We start from the raw sequence: 6,000 nt of genomic DNA, 5'->3' as shown, positions 1-6,000 counted from the left end.
AGGCAGGCAAAACTTTATCCACCAAAGCGCACAGCCACCGCCCTGTGTCCCGGGAGCCTCTGGCAGGCCGGCACTGGGAAGGGATTCCAGCCTGAGGCGATTGCTATGTGGCTCCATCCCCCCACGCGGGACCTGGAGCTTTCCCCAGGGAATCGCAGACGTTGTGGCTGGAGAGCCCCTCTGACGTGGGTCCAGTTTCGCCCACCCCCACCCCTGCCGCTGCCGACGCAGGAGCCTTCCCGTGTGGAGTTTGCTGCCCTGGGCTCTCCTGGGAGAAGCTCCACTGCCTGCCAGGCTCCCGGTAGGGAGCGGTCTCGTGGGAATCAGCCACAGAGGTAGCTTGGGGTGAGCCTGGCGAGACCCTGCCCGAAGGCCTGGCTGCCCCGTCACTGCCGTGCCCACCCTTCTGTTCCTGGGAAGGCTCCTTCCCTCTCTGCTGCAATGACCAGGCCAGTAGCACGTCCCAGGAAAGGAGAAGTGTTCTCCAGAGCTCCCCGGCGCAAGCGTCCCCCCCGTGCCCACCACTGGGCACTTCCACTTTCTTCCCAAGTGCCTCAGCACTTCCCCGAGCCTGCCCCCGGCCAGCCAGCTCTGCACCGTCCCAGCTGGAGGAGGAGGGGGAGAGGCTTTCTCTGTCCAGCTGGGATCCAAAGCCGCACTTTGAGTGCCAAGATGCCCTGCCTGGCTCATAGAGTCACAGACTCCCAGGGCAGGGAGGGACCTCAGGAGGTCAACGAGTCCAGCCCCCTGCTCCAAGCAGGATCAACCCCCCGCCCATCATCCCAGCCAGGACCTTGTCAAGCCGGGACTTACAAACCTCCCGGTGGAAGCCAGGACTTCCACCACCTCTCTCGGTAACGCACTCCAGTGCTTCACCACCCGCCTGGGGAAAGGTTTTTCCCTAATATCCGACCTACACCTCCCTCTGTGTAACTTCAGCCCATTGCTCCTTGTTCTGCCATCTGACACCGCTGAGAACAGCCTCTCGCCATCCTCTTTAGAGCTCCCCTTCAGGAAGTTGAAGGCTCCTATTAAATCACCCATCACTCTTTTCTTCTATGAACTAAATAAGCCCCAATCCCTCAGCCTTGCCTCACAGGTCCCTGACCAGCAACTGGCAGAAGCCGCAAGGCCAAATTAGGCCAATATTTTGGAGAACCTGAGGCACCCCCCAGGAGCAGAGAGCCCCTGTGGAGCGATGCCACGGACTGACACTGGGGCTACCCCAGCCGAGCGCAGGGAGAGGTGCGGAGGCCTGCCTGGGAAAGGAGCAGCTTCTTCATCTGCAAGGCCAGCGGCTGGACGTGTGCAGCTGTGAGCCCCGGGCTGGGCAGGCCCGAGCAACTGGGAAGCGGCGCTCCAGCGGGGAAGGGGCTGTCCTTGGCTCATGCCGACAGCCTGGCCCGCTGATTCTGCGGCTGCCAGCAGGGCTCTCGACAGCCCCAGCGCTATCCTCAGCAAAACAGGGACATTGTGGGGCATGAGGCGATGTGCCGGGGCAGAGGCCAAGGCGCTGAGCAGCCCTGCAGCTGCAGCTCTCAGTGCTGGGGTGAATAAAGGCTGCCTAGAGAGGGGGAGCGGCTGGCAGGACACACTGCTCCAGCTGCTTTCCCACCACCTGGGCTCACAGCGTTGGTTTGTTCTGGAGCCTGCAAACCGGTCAGGCGGAGCCACGGCGGCCGTGAAAGTCTCCTTCCAAACACCGGCGCCCGCATGCGGCATGTCGGGGGGCACAGGGCTCCTCTTGCCGGGTCACCTGAAACCCCAGCTGGGCACTTGCTGCTGGCAGCTCCGGCCCGGCGTGGCTCACCCATGCGGCTTTGGGCCTGATGCTGCCTGGGTGGGTGCGTGGCTTTGCGCAAACAGGTGTGAGGCCGAACGTGCGGAGCCGGAGCGGGAGGGCCCTGGGCGTTCGCACAGGGCAGCACCCGAGGGCTCTGTTCAGATCACAGCGTGGGAGATGGTCCCTGCCTGGGGAACCTGCAATTAACAGCCGGGGCGGGGGGGGGAACCCGAGCGGGACGAAGCTGCATGTGCAGCCTTGGTGCCAGCATTGCCTTCACCGAGAACGGGTGCCCCATGGCCTGCGTCAGGCGCCGCTCGCTCCCTGGGCTGCTCAATTGCCATGGGCTGGGGCCTGGCTCCATGCCGTGCTGCGCGCTCAGAGGTCCTTCTGCAGGGGTCCTAGGCCCCAGCCCCGCATGTGGCTGCACCAACCATCGTCTTGGAGGTGCTGCCGGCCTCCAGCGGCAGCGCCCTGAAGCTGAGCAGAACCCTTAGCCCCTCCACAACCAGCCCAGCACATGTGACCACTGTGGGGAGGGGGGCAGTTCTGTGGGGATCCCCACTGGTGCGCCCTGTACACTGAGCACTTGGGCAGCCGCCCAGGGAGAGCCAGGTGCCACGCAGGGGATTAGAGAGCCCACAGCCGGCACCGGGTGTTTCTATGCAGGTGCACATCCGCACACGCCTCAGTGCATCCGATAAAATTTATTTCGCACATGGATGGAACTAATGAGCAGGAACCCTGAGTCCCACCCACCTGCCTGCCTGAGTGCTCTCAGGCAGAGGAAGCGAGCAGCCCGGCCTGCGACCGGGACTGGTGTTCCCTTCACTGCCTGCTCCTGGCCGGGGGCATGACAGGCTCCCAGCGAGGTCAGGGCCAGGGTGCCGGTGCTCGGGGGCTAAGACTAGCAGAATGTGAGCTTTCTTAAAGCCTCTGTGTCCGGAGCCCCCACCTTGCAGGAGCAGCTCCCCCGGCGCCTGTTGGTGAAGCTGCCGAAGAACAGAAGTGCACAGGCGTGAGCAGCCCGGAAGTGCTGAAATCAGAAGAAAAGCAAAAGAGCTCGTCCTTTGTTGTGAGAACTGGTCTAATCTCGTGACACCTGAGCCAGGACCACACAGGTTGGGGCCCTGGTGCAGGGGTCTGAACAGCTGCAGCTGGCAATACCACAGAGGGAGCAGAGTCTGGGGGAGGGCTGTGGGGTGTGGCCGGAGGGGGTCTGGCCTGGGGGAAGGGTGCGGGGTGTGGCCAGAGAGGGTCTGGCCTGGGGGAGGGGTACGGCCAGAGGGGGGGTCTGGCTTGGGGGAGGGGTGCGGCCGGAGGGGGTCTGGTCTGGGGGAGGGCTGTGGGGTGCGGCCAGAGGGGGGGTCTGGCCTGGGGCAGGGGCTGCAGCTAGAGGGGGTATGGCCTGGGGGAGGGGTACGGCCAGAGCGGGGGGTCTGGCTTGCGGGAGGGGTGCGGCCGGAGGGGGGTCTGGCCTGGGGGAGGGCTGTGGGGTGTGGCCGGAGTGGGGGTCTGGCCTGGTAGAGGGGCTGCAGCCCTAGGGGGTCTGGCCTGGGTGAGGGGTACGGCCAGAGGGGGGGTCTGGCTTGGGGGAGGGGTGTGGCCGGAGGGGGTCTGGCTTGCACAGGGCCTGGGGAAGGAGGACCCTGTGTATATTTCTGGGTTAAATTAGCTGGCACATCCCACCTTTCCCTGCCCTCGCACACCCCTTGGGGACTTGAGCACAGCAGGCTGCGGTGTGGGATCTGTTCAGTATGAGCACCACGGGTGACTGGGAAGTTCTAATTAGAGCCGATCCAGGCACGTCGGTCCCCGAGGCTGAGGGCAGGATAGTGCCAAGGTGTCATGTGTGATGGGGGCTGAGCAGAACCAGCCCGGCGTGCTCCCAGCGGAGCCAGCAGTGGAGAGGCCCAGAACAAAGCCCCGGGGTGATTAGTGCTGACTACCGAGGAACTGTCCCAAACAAAAGGCCGAATCAAATTCCCCGGGGAGAAAAGAAACACACAAAGGGGGTGGCAGGGGAAGGGCCCTGCAAGAGCCAAGTTCCCGGGGTCCCTTTGCTTTTCTTGTGCGCAAGCCGTCCTTATGAAAACGCTCCTGAGTGCCAGTGGCGCCTTGCCAGCCAGCCTGGGCAGCCCTGTGTCAGAACAAGCCCTGCTGCCGGGGCTGCGCCAAGCAGCCTGGGGTTTTTGTCTTCCTCCCTTCATCCGTTTTACTTGGCAGCCTCTGCGGTGTGGCAGGTGAGCAACCTGGCTCTAAGGAGTGAGAGGCTAAACCTGAGCCCCGAGGCTGCCACCCACTTGACTGGTCCTTGGTGCTATTTGCAGGAAACCAGGCACCCTGCTCTGATTCCAGCTGGGGCAGTTACATTCCCCCTCCTGACAATCCCCTGCACAATTTCACTTGACTCCAGGATTCTTTGTGGCTTGTTAATCTGAACTGTGCCATGGCATCGTTATGTGCTGCTAAACAGCCGGCGTCCCACGCCCACAGGGGCACTTGAACCTGGGACCTCTGGAGTACAGTGCCCAGGCCTCTACAGCGGGAGGGAAAAGCCAGCTGGCTCACCCCTCGGGCTGTCGAGGAGAATCGTTTTTCTCTCTGTAAGTGGCCCCACGTGAGATAGGGAACCACAACCAGTAGCCGTGTGGGATACCTGCTTCCCTGTCCTGAGCTTCGGAGACCCAGCTGAAATCCCAGCCAAGCCCCCACTTGTAACCTCTGGCGCTCAGCGTATGAGACTCTGCAGTCTGAGCTAGTAGTCAGCCGGCTCTTGGCGAAGGCTGCAAAGGAGGCTCCTCTCCTGCTGTAAGTGATGCTGGCGCCGCTACCCGGGACAGTCGGTGTGCGGCTTCCACTGACCGGTTCTCCCCAGCAGTGGTTGCAGAGCCGTGGTGCGTGTCACCGCTGCATGCTGCTGTCTCACACAGGCAGGGGAGCGTATGCAGCTCGCTTTGTTGGCAGATGGGGAGCAGAGCGCGGGATTTCAACGGCCGTCATTCTCTTTTGTCCAGGCTGAGGCACTCGGCATCACCCCAGGTCACCTGTGCTGCTTTTCCTCTGCCACGAGAACGGCTTCTCTCTACCCAGCCTGGCCCTGCTGCCCTGCCAATGTCCTCGCACTTCTCTGGGCTACCAGCAAAGGCTCGGCACCAACACCCTTCTGTGCCTCGCTCAGCCGGTTGGGTAGCCGATCCCACTGGGACAGCGACTGGGCCTGAGTCCCGGGCTCTGTGTGACTCTCCCAGCGAGGGTCAGACGCCGGGCGGAAGACACAGACATTGCTGAGGGGTGTTTTTCATCATTGGCAGGCAGAGGAAGTTGCATCATTACTCTCAGAGTGTCCCTGGGCAGGGGAGTCCAAGGCGTGGCAGCTGCTCAATGGCCAGAGGGCACCCTGGGGCCTAAAGGTGAAGGAGAAGGGCCTGGGCCACCTGTTACTGGGCTTTGGTGGTCTCTCCCATTGCTCTCAGGAGTACTCAGAACAGGGCTTCGAGTCAGGCAGGTCCGTCCTGTGCCAGCGGCCCGTGGCGCGGGGTGTCAGTAACCAGGGCTGTCTCTTCCATCAGCTCCTTGGCGCAGTGCTCTGGCCAAAGATTGGCTCATCTCCGGGGTGCAGCCCCCTCCTGGCAGCTCGGTCACTGTCTGGAGGGGAGGGCCGAGTGCCTTGGCCTCCCCCAGCAGCAGATGGCAGAGGGAGGAGAGCGACAAGTTGGTTTGTTTTCCAGGATCCGGCAGGGATTGTCCTAGCCCTGGTCGACCTGGCACAGATCAGGTGGACTGGAGCGCGTCCAGAGGCAGCCTGGCCATTCACAGCCTCGTGACGGACACTCCCAGCCCCAGGGCCTGCTCAGGGCCCCTCGACGGGACGCCAGGATAGAGCTGCCAGGCAGAGGGGAGATCACCTGGGAAGGGCTCTTGGGGCAGTGGAGGGCACAGTGTCCTGGCACAGAGTTACTGCTTTTAGAATCACAGGGTGCAATGGCAGAATGTGGAAAGTCCCTGGCCGTTTGCTGCGTGTTGACAATTAGACTATTTGCTGTGCTGATACGCCGGGCTGGCCCGCTGCCAGGCAAGCAACAAGTTGCTCCCGGATCCTTTTTACAAGAAGCGACGGAAACGGGTTTGTATTTAACCCCCTAGCAGGGCCCTGTGATGCACTGCAAGTTTGTGCTGCCCATGTGCTGGGGGGCAGCTCTAGGAATTCTAGGCAA

This window comes from Carettochelys insculpta, chromosome 5 (assembly GCF_033958435.1).
Source record: "Carettochelys insculpta isolate YL-2023 chromosome 5, ASM3395843v1, whole genome shotgun sequence".
Lineage (NCBI taxonomy): Eukaryota > Metazoa > Chordata > Testudines > Carettochelyidae > Carettochelys > Carettochelys insculpta.
The sequence above is the reverse complement of the archived record's forward strand: the minus strand, read 5'-3'. Positions refer to the sequence as shown.